The 14,682-nt window shown below is 41.9% G+C and overlaps 1 long non-coding RNA gene across 1 annotated transcript; it reads left to right on the top strand.

Annotated features, from left to right (window-relative positions):
• Window positions 1-1,676: 1,676 nt before the first annotated feature.
• LOC105868152 (uncharacterized) lies at window positions 1,677-7,498 on the top strand. The gene is made up of 3 exons (XR_001152591.3): window positions 1,677-3,262; window positions 5,271-5,341; window positions 7,182-7,498. It is a non-coding gene; the product is annotated as an uncharacterized LOC105868152 (long non-coding RNA).
• Window positions 7,499-14,682: the final 7,184 nt, after the last annotated feature.

Genomic DNA, 14,682 nt, shown 5'->3' with positions numbered 1-14,682 from the left:
AGGCTACATCAACAGAGATAGGACAAGAAGGAGATAAGACAAGTTGGATAGGGATTATTTGATTTTGAAAAAAGAAAAGATAAATGAGCATTGAGGAAAAGGCCAATGATAAAAAGACAAGGAAGGGGGCAGAAACTTACCAGAAAACCAGAGACAGACCCAGAAAAGATGAAACTTCCTTTCCTTTATTTCTACTTTCTTCCTTTCCTCCCTCCTTTCCTTCCTACAAACTCCTGAGTGTCTACTCCATGCTAAGTTTTAGCTAGGTAGTAAGGATAAAAGCTGAATAAGACTCATTCCCTGCTCTGGAAAATCTAATACATAGTGGGGAGATAATGTCATGGCTGACTGTAGGGCATGGGGGTGAGAAATGGGTTTCCAAGGACTGACTTTTCTGTGTGTAGTAAGGAGAGGCCTAATGTATTTGGAGACTCCCCAGAATGGGTTCTGCAGTTATCTTTTAAATTGCTATTGGGCTAAGGGTAGAAGACCAGCTGACTTATATGGCCTGAGGATTCAGACCTTCCTGTGGCTCCTTTTCAGGTAGTAAGTGGGGTGGTATTACAGGTACTGGACAGGAGTCTGAAGTGAGTGAGGGCTGGGAGGCTTCCTGTGTCCTCAGTGCCATACTCACAGGCACAGTGGGAGAGGTGATGGATGTTCTCACCTCTTCTCTCCCTGAAGTATTGACATCTAATTTATGGGTTGCTGAAGTCCAGGAAGCCTGAGGACCATAGAACAAATACCTCTCTTGTAGAAAAGGAGATCAGTGTTTAAGGGTGGGTTAAAGGTCATTGCTGAAGCTAGGGAAGGGACAGAACACAAGGTTTTCACCCTTTGATGACAAAGCTTTTCCGAGGGAGGTGTAATTGTGCGCATTGAAAAACAAAAACTCCCATGCTAGTTACAGAGAGTTCCCAGAATTTGGGCCTTCTGAGGGAATCAGGATTTGGGCTTGTAAAGCAGGCATTGAAGAATAGCTATGAATTTCCAGAGTTTGGAGAGGCAGTAAATCCTTTGGTAGTTAAGGATGGGATCTGGGAACCTCTTCCTACCTGGCTGAAGGTATTTTCTCTTAATGCTAACTGGGAGGGGGCAGAACTAAGGCACTGGCCACATAGACCTGGACAGAGACACATTTGTGTTTAACCCATAGACACAAAGCTGGGTGAAGGACGTCGGCTCCACTACTCTCATTTCACCAAACATTCTGAAGAATTTTTGGTGTACTAAATAGTCCTGTAATGAGGGACAGTGCTTCAGGTTGGTTGGCTGTCTTGGCAAAACAAAAACAGCACCATATTTTTCTCACTTGCCATGGGACACTGAAAACTTTAATATACTCGCCACAGTCCTTAGACAGCACTTAATTTCTATAGATGTAGCCCAGCCCACTTCAGAAATGATGGCATAAAGTCACAGAGCTTCTCCATCTTTCTTTGAGCAGATGGCCAAAGGAGGCATTTTGGGTCAGCAAGAATAGGGCCAGACACTTTGTGGAGATTCTGAAATCTCTGGCTTATGGATTGATTAGGGGTCTCACCCTGCCTTCCCCTACTGAAAGTACTATCTATGGCAATTTTGCCAATGTCCCAACACTTTAATCTGTTATAAAGTTTGAAAGTCTGTTTTGTGACTCTCCTATTCTCCCTTTGGTGCATATTCTGCCCTTTTTTTTTAAGTGTTTTTGGCTGTCCTCCCAACTAACTCTCAGGTGTTCCTTGGGAAAACACCAAACAATTCATAACTATGGTAAAAACAAAACAAAACACACACACAAAATAAAAGACAAACCTGTGTGTCTTACTACTGATAGCATTAGATTTTGTTTTGTTTATTAGTATTCCTTTAAATGGTGTTGAGTTTCTGGACCTAAAGATATCCTGGCCTGGGAGTAATTCTTAATGCACGCAAACGTAAATAGCACAATGGCTCTGATCTGTATCTCTCATGATCTCTGCACTACTGTTCAATTCAAAGACAACTACTTGCTTTCAAGGCTTTGACACTGAGTTTCCCCTGAGTAGCTAGCAAGCACCCTGACTTCAAAACTGAAAATATTAGATTTGAAGGCATTTTGAACAAGAAACGAAGAGCCTATGCTCTAGGCCTGAACTTTGGAAAATCTCCAGATTTCTTTGGGTTTTGGTTTCCTCATGGGGAAAGTTGGGATATTAATACCTACCTGACAGGGTTGTTGTGAGGATTAAATGTGCTCGGTAATCTGTCATGTTACACAAATGTCTGCAAATTTTGTTATTACTTAAAAGCCAGTTTTAAATATGCCCTGACCACATAGCAGATATGCTGCCATTTCTACCATCAGACCAAGGGTTTTCATGTCATATATTGTATGTTAAATCACTGAGAGCAAAATTTTATGTTTTTATGTAAATTTTTGCGTGTGGAAAGGGTCTCTAGCTTTCCCCAGCTTCCTTAAAGTTCATGACCCTAAAAAGTTGAAAGCCAGTGCTTCAGAGTTGAAAAGCTGAATTCAGTAACAGGAATAGATTGATTGCTTCCAGGATTTCTCTTAACATCTCTGTAGTATTAATTGCAGTGTTTCTTAGATAGGAAAATTCTTAATGTGGCCTGATGACTGTACAGAACATTCAAGATTGGGACTGAAAGTCTTGGACATACAGTCATGGGTAGTCATTAGATTATCCAGTGTCTTTAGTGTAAAAGTGTGCATAAAACAAATTATTAACTGTTTGGCCATTAGCAAGTCACCTTGTCTCATGGAGTCTGCTAACCTCATAAAGTGAGGATGTAACCTTGAAGATTTCTAAAGCTCCTAGTTTGGATTCTCTAGGAAAGAGAGATTGAAGCTGGGCTTGGATGGAGCCCTATTGTGGCAGAAATGGACCAGACTTTGCCTAGGAGAAAACAGACGGAGTGTCAGAGAGAGGAGGAGGGGCTGAGCTTCCAAGGAGCCCCCTTCTGTAGGAAGATGGAAGACACAGGCCTGCAAAGAGTGGCAAAGAGTCAGCATCCTCAGGGCAGGAAGAGACCTGGTGGGCTGCTTCTTAACAGCCAAGACTCTGAGGACCTGAGACTCAACCTCCTTATTTCACCCTGGGATTGGCTTGCCCGAACACAAGTTATCCCTCAGTGAGCGAACACATCATCCTGCCTGCGCCCAGAGAACTTCTGACTCGCACAGGAGCAAATGCTTTGCGTCTTCCCACTTCCCACTTCCCACATCAGGTGGCTTGGCTACTTCCAGAAAATGCTGCTCTCCAAATGCGTCAAGACACAAGTAAGTCCTAGGGATGGTGAAGTTGGTTGGAGGGGTAAGAGAACCTTTGATCTGCACTTTGGGGTAGATTGGAATCCCACTCCACATCAATATTTTTCTCATACATAATTTTTTTAACCACTATTGATACATTACTATTAACTAAAGTCCATGCATTACACAAAGGTTCACTAGGTGTTTTGTTTTGTTTTGTTTTTGAGACAGAGTCTCACTCTCTTGCCTGGGCTGCAGTGCCATGGCATCTGCCTAGCTCACAGCAACCTCAAACTCCTGGACTCAAGTGATCCTTCTGCCTCAGCCTCCCAGGTAGCTGGAACTGCAGGCATGCACCACCATGCCCAGCTAATTTTTTCTATTTTTAGTTGTTTTGGCTATTTCTTTCTATTGATAGTAGAGACAGGGTCTTGCTCTTGCTTAGGTTGGTCTCGAACTCCTGAGCTCAAGCAATCCTCCTGCCTCAGCCTCCCAGATGGCTAGGATTACAGGCATGAGCCACTGTGCCTGGTCTTGTTTTGTCTTTTTTACAGTGGGGTTTGCTATTTGTGGTTTAAATTTGCAATTAGCTAATGACTAGTGACATTGAGCATCTTTCCTTGTGCTTATTTGCCATCCACATTTCTTGGGTACAGTGTCTGATCAAATCTGTTGCCTTCCCCTTTTTTTATTATTGAGTTTTAAGAGTTCTTTTTAAAATTCTAGATAGAAATCATTTACCAAATATATCATATGCAAATATTTTCTCCCAGTGTGTGGCTTGTCTTTAAGTGTCTTTTAAATAAGAGCAGAAATTTTTAATTTTGATTAAAATCCAATCTATCAATTTGTTCCTTTGTAGATTGTGTTCTTGGTGTAGTATTTTTAAAATCTATTGGTCACAGAGATTTTCTTCTAGGAGTTTTATAGTTTCAGATTTTATATTTAGGCCTATAATCTATTTTGAGTTAATTTTTGTATATGGTACAAACATTTGTATGTGGTACTTCAGGTATGGTTCAAAGTTCATTTTTTTTTGTATATAGATATTCACTTATTCCAACAGTATTTATTAAGAAGACTGCTATTGGTTTTTCACTAAATTGCCTTGGCAACTTTGTCAAAGATCATTTGTTCACACATTTGTGGTTCTATTTCTGGAGTGTCTATTGTGTTTCATTGATTTATTTGTTGGTCTTTATGCTAATATGCTGTCTTGATTACTGTAGCTTTATAATGTCATAAAATCATATGATATTTATTCATCTTCTGACCTCTTTTGAAAAATTACTTTGGCTACTTTAGGTCCTTTACATTTTCATATCAATTTTAGAATAAGTTTGTCAACTTCTGCAATTACGCTTACTGGGATTTTGATTAGGATTGTATTGAATTTATAGCTCGATTTTGTGATAATTGCTATTTTAACAATACTGAGTCTTTTGAACAATGAACCATGGAATAGCTATTAGTTAAGTTTCAGTTAAGTTTTCTTTCAGTTTTCTTGGTGATATTTTCTAGTTGTCAGTTATAGATCATGAACATCTTTCATCAGATACTGAACATCTTTTGTCTTACTATACTAAGTAGTTCATATTTTTAATGCTATTGTTAATGGTGTTGTTTTACATTTCAATTTCTTATTGATTGTATTTGTAAATACAGTTGATTTGTATATATTGGTCTTGGATCTTGCAAATTTGGGGTCTCACTATGTTGCCCAGACTGGTCTTGAACTCCTGGGCTCAAGTGATCCTCTTACCTCAGCCTCCCAAGTAGCTGGGACCACAGGCACGTGCCTGGCTGATACAAAATACTTTGCAAGGAATATTACATTTTCATATACTGCATATGGGCCAGATTGAAAGTCAGATAATGGGTGGTAGCTTTCCCTCATCTGCAGTACTAGTTGCCAAACTGGACATTTTTTTTTAAAGTAGACTATTAAAAGTATGTGGTGTGAAGAAGTAGCTGAGGATCTCACTTTAATTATTAGCCTGAAATTAATTGATGGTAACTCTGCTTGATTTCTCAGAGATTTGAAGCCTTGCATCCTTAGTGTGGAAGCAGCACTGGCTGAGATCTGGTTCTTTGGAAATAGACAAGGTATTGTTTTGATTGGATAGTGGTTGCACCTTCAAGTTCCCCTTTAAGTGCATTTAACTGACACATACAGCAGTAATTATATTCCAGGCATTGTTTTCAGGGTTTTATGCTCTGGGCCTGGCTCCTTTTGTATAAAATGGGAATAATAGTACTGATAATGGCGTCCTCCTAGGGTTGCTGGAGGGATTACATGTGGTTGACTTATCTAATACGTTCATGCAGTGGTGGGGACCAGATCTGGCTCTTAGCTCTGTACCATGCTGTTTCTCTAGAACAAAGAGCTCTCCTTTCTCAGCTTCCCCTCTGCCTTCTGGTCTTCTTCCCCAAGTCTTCTAGTTTGCTGCAGGTACTGATAGAGGTGAAGTGTGATGAAAAAGTCCCATTTGACACCTTTTTTAGTGACCTACAAGATTTTTTTAGTGAACTACAAGATTTTTAGTGAACTACATTTTTAGGCAATTTTACTTTGTAGTACTGAACGACGTTTTGTTGATCTTCATTTAAATATTGATTTAATACTTCTTCAAGAATTCAAAACCTTATGAGTGAGGAGGGCCAGAATGTTTGAGAGAGAGGAGGAGGAGGAGGAGGAGGAGGAGGAGGTGGAGGAGGAAAAAGAAGAGAAGAGGAGAGAGAGAGGGAGGGAGGGAGGGAGGAAGGTTGGGCTGTGAGAGAAAGGGGCAGAGAGAGAGAAGAGAGAGAAAAGAGAAGAAGTATGAAATAAAGAAACTAAGAACAGGGAAACCTACCTTTTTCTTTTTCTCTAACCTGAAAACAGAATTTTAAATTTGGAGGTAGAGAATGAATTTTCTCCAATTTAGCTTTATTTGAATCAATTTTAATATTTGCATTTTTCCAAATGAACTCTCTGGGATAACAATTGACAGCATATTGATTACTATATTGGCTACTTTTAAAGGTCAAGAAATAAAATAACCAACATCAAAACATGTCATTCAGTGTAATCTACCTCCTCTGTTCATTTCTCCTAATGTGCATATCTGCAGGGACACTGGCTTTCTTCCTGGGAAACAGGCAGGATCCCGTGTGTCCAATGCCCAGTGCCACCCGGACCTATAGCATTGAGTCACTGCTGTGACTGGTTCCTGTGACTGCCCTAGGCCAGGCCTGATTTGGGTCTCCCACAGGTTCAGGGTTCCTTGTGTCCCCCTCTCTTTATAAATTCAGTGCTCTCATATCAAGCCCCTAGTTGTATGGTTTTACTTGCACACCAGCACTTTCCCTATTAATGTAAAGGCACCAGGGAAAACTATTATCAGGTTACACCTTTTTCACTTTTTCTTGGGCTGTCAGGGAACTCATGTAATTTCCCAAATGTCTAAAGCTTTTGCCCAGATCTGTCCTTTCTAGAGTACCCAAGCTCTGAAGTGGCAACTTGTAACACACTAACTCCATTTAAAAGTCCCATTCCTGGTGTCTTCAGCTATTTGGTTTCCCAAATTTATTGTCTTCTTAAGTAGCATTAGTTCTCTCTCTCACCTTACTTCTTGAGGGCAGGGGAGAGGTGTTCTGCTGTACAGCTAATACATCGTCATTTTAGTTAAGCCGGAAAATTCAGATAAGCAAATAGAGAAATATTAGAATCATCTTTAATCCCACCATCTAGAGTCAACGTGCTTGTGTCATCTTAGTGGTAATCCTCATAGTGTTTGCGCATGTGTATATATTTTTTTCAGAAATTGAATCACTTGCACAGTACAATCTTGCAGCCTTTTGTATTTAGATTTTTCTGAGTTTATAATCTTCTACAACATGAATCTTAATGATCTATAACAGAGGTATGATTTAATTTATATAACAAATCTGCTGCTCTTCACAGGTCTCATTCCAGGAGGATTTTCATGTAGAAGATGAGTGGACGCCAATGAGACACTGGGAACAAAGGCTCCACACTGTGGTGTTGGGCTGTCTCTTAATGTGGCAGGCGAAAGTGTGCTTTTGTGGACAAGTATAGGATAGGAGGATTCTATTATGTGGAGGCTTCTTTGAAGTTGTGGATTTCCACTTTTGGAACAAGTGATGACATTATATGCCCAGTACCAAAGTGCGTAAATATTGCATCAAAACCTTCTTGAGGTATATGCCATCTCACAATGTATTTATTTCAAAGTGATATCAGGGCACAATAATAAAGCATACTTTTGATGACATAGGATCGGACAAATCATTTATTTGTGTGAAACAGCTTGCAAAGATAATACAAATTAAATAATATTTAGTTTTATATGTAATTCTTCATACTGACTGGGGTGCAAAACTATATCATTAGGTACTATCACTTGCAAAAGGCAGCAAGTAGTGATCTGTGTTAATATTGGAGTGTCCTTCACTATTTAGACTGTGCCAGGGTCCCTGGTCTTAACTCTGAGAAAAGGTTGAAAGGAATGTGAATAGCTTTGGTCTTCAGTCCATTGGGTTGCCTTGAAGGTGCCCCAGTCTTGGCCCTACAGTTTCAAATTAAGGCAACTCCCCTGTGGTTCCACTCACCCAGGGCTGGGCAGGCTACAGTGAACGTACTTCACTGCTGCTCTCAGTATTTCTGTGCATGGCACACAGCCTTCTCGTGGGGCCATGATGCTTTCTTCTTTCTAAGATAACTCTGCCCCAGGGATGTGAAATGTGAGTAGAGTGCCAGTGCCAGCTAGTCCCAGCGCCCAGAATCCATCTTTTCTTCAACTTGGATGGTTCATGCTTAGAGCCTTGTTTAGTCCCTGTCATCCAGCTGAAGGTAGTTGGGGGAAAAGGAAATTCTTAAAGCTGGCTCACCTGGTTTGAAACAAAGAAATGGTGTCACCTTTCAACTAGAAGCAAGAAAAATAGGACTCAAGACAAATGTCTTACTGTTATTCTATAAAGTAAGGGAGATTTTTAACTTTTCTTTTGCTAAACACTCCAGTTATCAGTGAAAAATAATTTACCCTGTCACATGTGTTACTGTGTCCAGTGATTTTCCATCACATACAGTAGCTTCTATTTGTGTAGTTTTTTCTATACCCCAGGCCAAATTCTAAATGACTTTATATTTTTATTCATTTAATTCTCATAACCCTAGTGTTAGGTATTCTACCCCAATTATTGCAAATGATGAAACTGAGGCACTGAGAGTGTACATTATTTGCCTGGAAACACAAAGTTATCAAACTTCTATTTTGTGTAATGAAAGAAATAAAATGATAAAATTGGAAGTATCTGGGAAAAAATCTCTCCAACAAACATATCAACTGTTATTAGGTTTATATTCTACCCCAGGGCTGGTCCAAAGCACGCACATTTTCACTCAACCATGAGGTCAAGTGTAGATGTAATTTTCTGTTTTAATTTTTGTGCATTCAAAGCAATTTGAAAATAAGGTTTCTATATTGTTACAAAATTATAATGACAGACAATAGCCTTGAGTAATAATAAAGTATCTCTTCAAAGGATCTGCCTACAGTGCAGTGGTTGCCGGTGGGACTCTGTATTAACCCTAAATTGGAAAACTGGGGTGCAAAGTGTAGTATCTCTAGTTCTAGAAGGTGGAGCTGAGCGAGCCCGGTGATGGCACCAAGTCACCTTCAAGTTTCCAACACTTTGGAGATCACTTCAGGTATGGGATTCCATCATTCTTTTTGAATTAGCTGACTTCTACCTGAGGACATGTCATTTGAGAAAGGGAGAGATCCCCCAGGGTTAATGGCAATGTAGGGCTTTTCACCCAACTCTGAAAAGAGCAAATGGAAAGCTTAGACAGCTAGAATTGTGGTTGTTTATTGTGAGATTCCTGCTCCCCTGACACCACTCTCAGGAGGTTGAAATGCGCTGGGAAAGGATGTGGAATAGGACCACTGCTGGGGCTCTGGTGGGACCTGCCCATAGCTCCACACATCATACTGAGCTCTTGGGTCTGATGGGAGCCCTGAGGCAAAGCAGCTGCAAACTCCCCGAGAGCTGGAGACAAGCCCAGGGATAGAAAACTCTGCACGAAGACACACCTACTAGACTGGGCTCGCAGGTGTTTGGGGACTGGCACCACAAAGTCTCATATAGTTTTGACTTGCTGACACAGGACTTGGCATATTTTAGAGTCTCCTTAAACGCTTCTGGAAAGAATTAACTGAGCGGCTAGTGAATAAAAGCAGCTGCTGCAAGTATCACTTGGGCACTTCCCTAATCAGCAAGTGGCTGTGACTAAACAGGTCATTGAGGGAATCTCTGCCAAGAGTCCAGGGAACCCTTCCCAAGAGGTCCCGGGCCCCTGCCTGGAAGCTGAAGAAACCCTGACAGGAGTTCTAGAACTGCTGCTCAAACTCTAACACAGGAGATTTTGACACTAAGAAAAGCTTAGGTTTGGATTTCTGTGCTTTCTACCCACATCTTATTGGAATGATGGGATATGGGAAAAATTATTATTTTTGGACACCTGTGGTTAATTGTGGAGGGAGAGCAGAAGATCCAATCAAGAAACGTTAAGTTACTGTTTGCAGTATGAGGAGCAAGAAGCCGTTGGCCTGAACCAGACCCACAGAGAGCTTTGAAGACTTTTAGGGGGCAGAGGAGGGGGGGAAATAGTGAATTCATTGAAAAGTATCCTTTTCACAATTTATTTAATAGTGATTTAGCCTACAGAATGGGCACGGCAAAAGTACAACTCTTCAGTCAAGTGCCAGCTGGGTGTCTTACTGTGTGGCTTTGGCTGTTGTTGTGAAGGACACCCTTTAACTTTGTGATCTCCCCCAGATTCCCAGGTGCCCCCAGCCTGGGCAGGCAAGAGACACTCTGTGCACTCTGGTCTAGGACTGTGCCGGAAGTCAGGGTAAAGACAGATGAAACACTGCGCCTGCGCGTGGTGTAGACGGGTTGTGGTAAGCAATTGGTGGTCAGCAAATCAATAGGGTTGTGGTGTTTTTTTTTCCCCTTTGAGAGCTGAGCTTCTTGGAATTAAATTCACAATATCACTAGACCACTTATTAGTAAAAAATAACCTAAGTTTATAAGGATTTGCTGCAGTGGAGGTAAAATCCCACCTTGATAAGCTTAGCAAGTGCCTGAGGAGGAGGAAGTGAGAAGTGGGGTGTTTATAGGGCTTTAGTGTGGGAAACTGATGGGGTTGGGCAAAGTTTGTAATATGATTTTTTAGGATTGGTGGACACAGTGAAGCAAAGGTCTTGAAACAAGTCATAGTAGTGAACTGTTGTCTGATAAACTCATTGTCTAAATAAGCAAACTACTGTCTCCAGTAAATTGGTTTGGAGGAATTTCCAGAAGCAAACAATGCAGTTATTTATTGGTTTATGGACATTTTTCCTGGGCAAAGGTTTCCTCGAACAAACAACAAAATCGTGTCACAGATCATCTATAATCTTATAAGTCACATGACAGACATTCTCAATTCTCATCAGTGGCTTTCCTGGAATGGCACATTCCAGGAGAGCTCCAGGTTCAGTGTCAGAAATCAGTACCCATGCTAGTAGCCCCTACAGAGGCCATCTGAGGACAATGGGGAAGAAACAAGGGATGAAGTCTCTGAGACTCTCAGGATACAGATGGAGCACAGACGTTGGACATCTGGGAGACCACAAAGTAACCAGATGTTGGGACAGCAGTCTTGACTTTAGGTTAGTAGAGAAACAAAGAGAAGGTGGGGAGGGAAGACCAAGGCACATGGCATTAGAAATCTGTGGGACGTGATAAGAAGCCAAAAGCCAGCTGTGAGAGTAAACTTTTAGTACGGCAAGACTTGACTGTAGCATCCTCATTGAGTGAGATCTGGACTCTGAAGCTATTATCTTGTTAATGGCAGGTAGAAGAATTTTAGGAATATTCTGGAGGAATCTAAAATTAAGTTATTGTAGGGCAAGACTTGGATGGCCAATTTTGATTTACAGGGACAAGGCATTGGGAAGAAGGAACTAATTCCTTCCACCGGACCCATGTGTGGTTTAACGGGGCTTTTCCCTTTGCCATTGCATTGTCCCTTGGCCACTCAGATTTCTGATTCACAATGTAAAAAAAAAAGTAAGATATTGGAGGAGACAGACCAAGAATTAGACACACAGAGAGAAGTATCAAACAACTAGAGTTGTGGCTGATGCCAAAGAGAAAAAAAAAGAAGAAAGTTGAAAAATACAGCCACAGAAATAGGCAGACAGATGTCAGAAGACAGACTTGGGTACAGATTATGTGCCAGGAAAGAGTAAAAGAATAAATGGCTCAGAGAGAGAGGCACAGATTCGAATCTCTAGGTTGACCATGAACAAGAAATTAAATCTTATTTCTTCCTCCTTTTCTCCTTCCTTCCTTATTTTCTTTCTCTTCCCATAGCTATTGCATGTCTAATGCACGCAGGGCTGGGAGCCGCAGGTAAAGGTGGTAGAATGCAGAGGCGATTATAACCTGTGCAGACTGGAATACAAGGCTGTGGGGGATGTACACATCATACCCAAGGCTGCTTCACTTATACAGGAAAGAGGAAAGAGCTAAGAGACTTGAAGCAAGTCGGGATGAGTCTCATGTTGTCTTCCTGGTTGACAAAGGAGTAGGAACAAAGGGCCAGCAGACAATGGGGTTGGCTGAAGACTCAGGCCTTCAAGGAGCTGGCAATTCTGTTAAAGGCAGTGAGTTTTATAAGGCAGGGAGCCCTCTGATTCCTCCTGTCTGTATCCACAGATGGGGCAAGGGAATGACAGAGTTTCCCCTCCCTCTGTCCAGAGTCAGTGTTTATACCAACAAGGTAGGTCAGACTGTACCTATTCCTGGGCACCTGCTTCTCTTTTTGCCACACAGGGATGAAAGAAGGTAGGAAGGAAATCTGAGAAACTTGTGTAACAAAAAAGTAAACATATAACTATAAATCATCTTCATCTAAAGTGAAGAAAGGAAATTGAAAGAAACTTTTTTATGTGCCTAACTTGGTCACTGATTAAGATTCCTGTTCTAGGGGAAGAGACAATTTCATTCTCACTGAGTTGAGAGTGTAACTTTCTGGGTGGAACAGGGTTTGGGGCCTCCTTGGAAGAAACCTTAGAGAATTCCTGTGTGGTCTCCTGTGGTTCTGGGAGAAGTCCACACACTTCTGTAGCACTGGGATGGCTTTGAATGCAGGAAGTGTCTGCAAGTTCAGCCATCTGAGGAAGGTCGAGGTTTATACTCTGTCCAGATTTAGGTTTGGGAACAGGCCATGGTGGGGGCTGGGAGTCTTCAAAGGGAATATTGTACAGCAAAAATGTAAGAAGGGCATAATCTCAGAGTACAGAACTGTGTTCTGAATTAGATAAAATTACTTTTCTAAAAAATGATTTTTTCCTGTTTGCCATGGACCAATTGCCTAAGCCCGGCCATTAAGGCCAGCTATTAATACAATCTTTGACTTCCTGAGCAGATAGGAAGGGCTTCTGTGATCATCAGTCTTTGGGGTGGGGTGGGGATGAGGCTCACATGATTTCCCTGTCTGGGGGAAGGGATAACTAGTATCATTTTTGCACTTCTGGAATCTCTGGCTGATGGATGGGGTCTGAGTTCTCAACCTGCCTCCTTTGAGACGTTCTTTCCTCTTCTTGGGGTGGTTGTCCCTGTGCCTGTCAGAAATCTTCCAGAGCACTACATTTCATCTATTTGTGAACTAGAAACATTTGCTTTCTTGTTTTCGGACCTTTTCTTTCAGGGGTGACCTCTACCTTCTTGTCTTTAGCTCTCCTTTGGGAAGAGGAGAGATGGATAAAAAAAAAAAAAGACTACTATGACCTTTGTTGCAGCAGGGAATTGAATTTTTAAAAGTCACTAGTTCCTGGATCCAAAAGAACAAAATGCCAATGGTGGACTTTTCCAGCATCATTGCTTGAGGGTAAATCTTGGGACAGTGTGACATTAAATTGCTAATTTTTTATAAGAATTTTTTTCTCTTTCTTTCCTCCTTTCCTTTCCTTTCCTTTCCTTTCCTTTCCTTTCCTTTCCTTTCCTTTCCTTTCCTTTCCTTTCCTTTCCTTTCCTTTCCTTTCCTTTCCTTTTCTTTTCTTTTCTTTCTTTTCTTTTCTTTCTTGACAGAGTCTCACTCTGTTGCCCAGGCTAGAGTGCCATGGTGTCAGCCTAGTTCACAGCAACCTCAGACTCCTGGGCTCAAGCAATCCTGCCTCAGCCTCTCAAGTAGCTGGAACTACTGGCATCTGCCACCATGCCTGGCTAATTTTTTCTATATATTTTTAGCTGGCTAATTAATTTCTTTCTATTTTTTAGTAGAGATGGGGGTCTCGCTCTTGCTCAGGCTGGTTTCGAACTCCTGACCTTGAGCAATCCACCCACTTCGGCCTCCCAGAGTGCTAGGATTACAGGCGTGAGCCACCGCGCCTGGCCTAAATTGCTATTTAGGCAGGTTTCAAGCTTCTGGAAAGGATGAAGAAGGAGTGTAGGAGGGTGAGGAGGAGGGACATGCATCCGAGGAGATGGCTGCCAGGCCTCTGTCTCTGACGAAGAGGGGAGGTGGGTCAGCTATGAGGAATTGCCAGGACAAACAGAGCAGGAGCATGGCTGTGCAGGCCACTTCCCAGGGCCCAGGGCGTCTGCTGGACCAGCACCCCCCTCTCCACTCACACATGAAGTGGACTTGCTAGGACTCGCTGCCTCTCATGGGCCAAGGACATTGGTGGTCTTCCCTACATTCAAGGTTCGGAACCTTCCAGAACCATCACAAGAGCAAAGGCATCATGTCCTCCCACACCCACTTGAAGCTTAGCCACTTCAAGAAGACATTGTCCTTAAAACATCTCAATATACAAGTGAGTCTAAAGGGACACTCAGCACAGCAGAGTGAAAGTCCAGGGAGAAGACCTCTCGAACCTGTGTTCTGGGATGACGCCGGGCCTGCTGGAGCATCACCCCCAGCCCACAGCTGGAGCAGCCTAGATCAGAGACCGTGCTACATTCGATTTTCACGTAGATGGAACCAGGTCATAGTTCTTAGCAGAAAATTATTTAATACTTACCTACTGTATTGGTTTAGTCTTGTAAGATGGTATCGATTGCTTTATACCCTATTTTCTAAGGCCTTTGGAGATAGCTCTTTCTTACACTAAGTATCCATTTTCACTTACTCTGGAAGAAAGCAAGGCAAACAAAAAAGAAGTATGGCAGGTAAATTGGGATGGGAGAAAGGAAGCAGTACATTCCAAGTGCTGGATAATGCTCTCTTCAAAACAGATGTCACAGGAGGGGACCTTCAGATGCTGCTGAGAAGGAGCGTGAACATGGGTCTGCAGAGGAGGCTTGATGAGAAGAGAAAGGCAAACTTCCTCTTCAGAGACTTGTTATGTTTCTTGCACCTGCACGAAAGGCAAGAAGCAGCTTCTTAT

This window comes from Microcebus murinus, chromosome 6 (genome assembly GCF_040939455.1).
Source record: "Microcebus murinus isolate Inina chromosome 6, M.murinus_Inina_mat1.0, whole genome shotgun sequence".
Taxonomy (NCBI): domain Eukaryota; kingdom Metazoa; phylum Chordata; class Mammalia; order Primates; family Cheirogaleidae; genus Microcebus; species Microcebus murinus.
The sequence above is the reverse complement of the archived record's forward strand: the minus strand, read 5'-3'. Positions and strand labels throughout refer to the sequence as shown.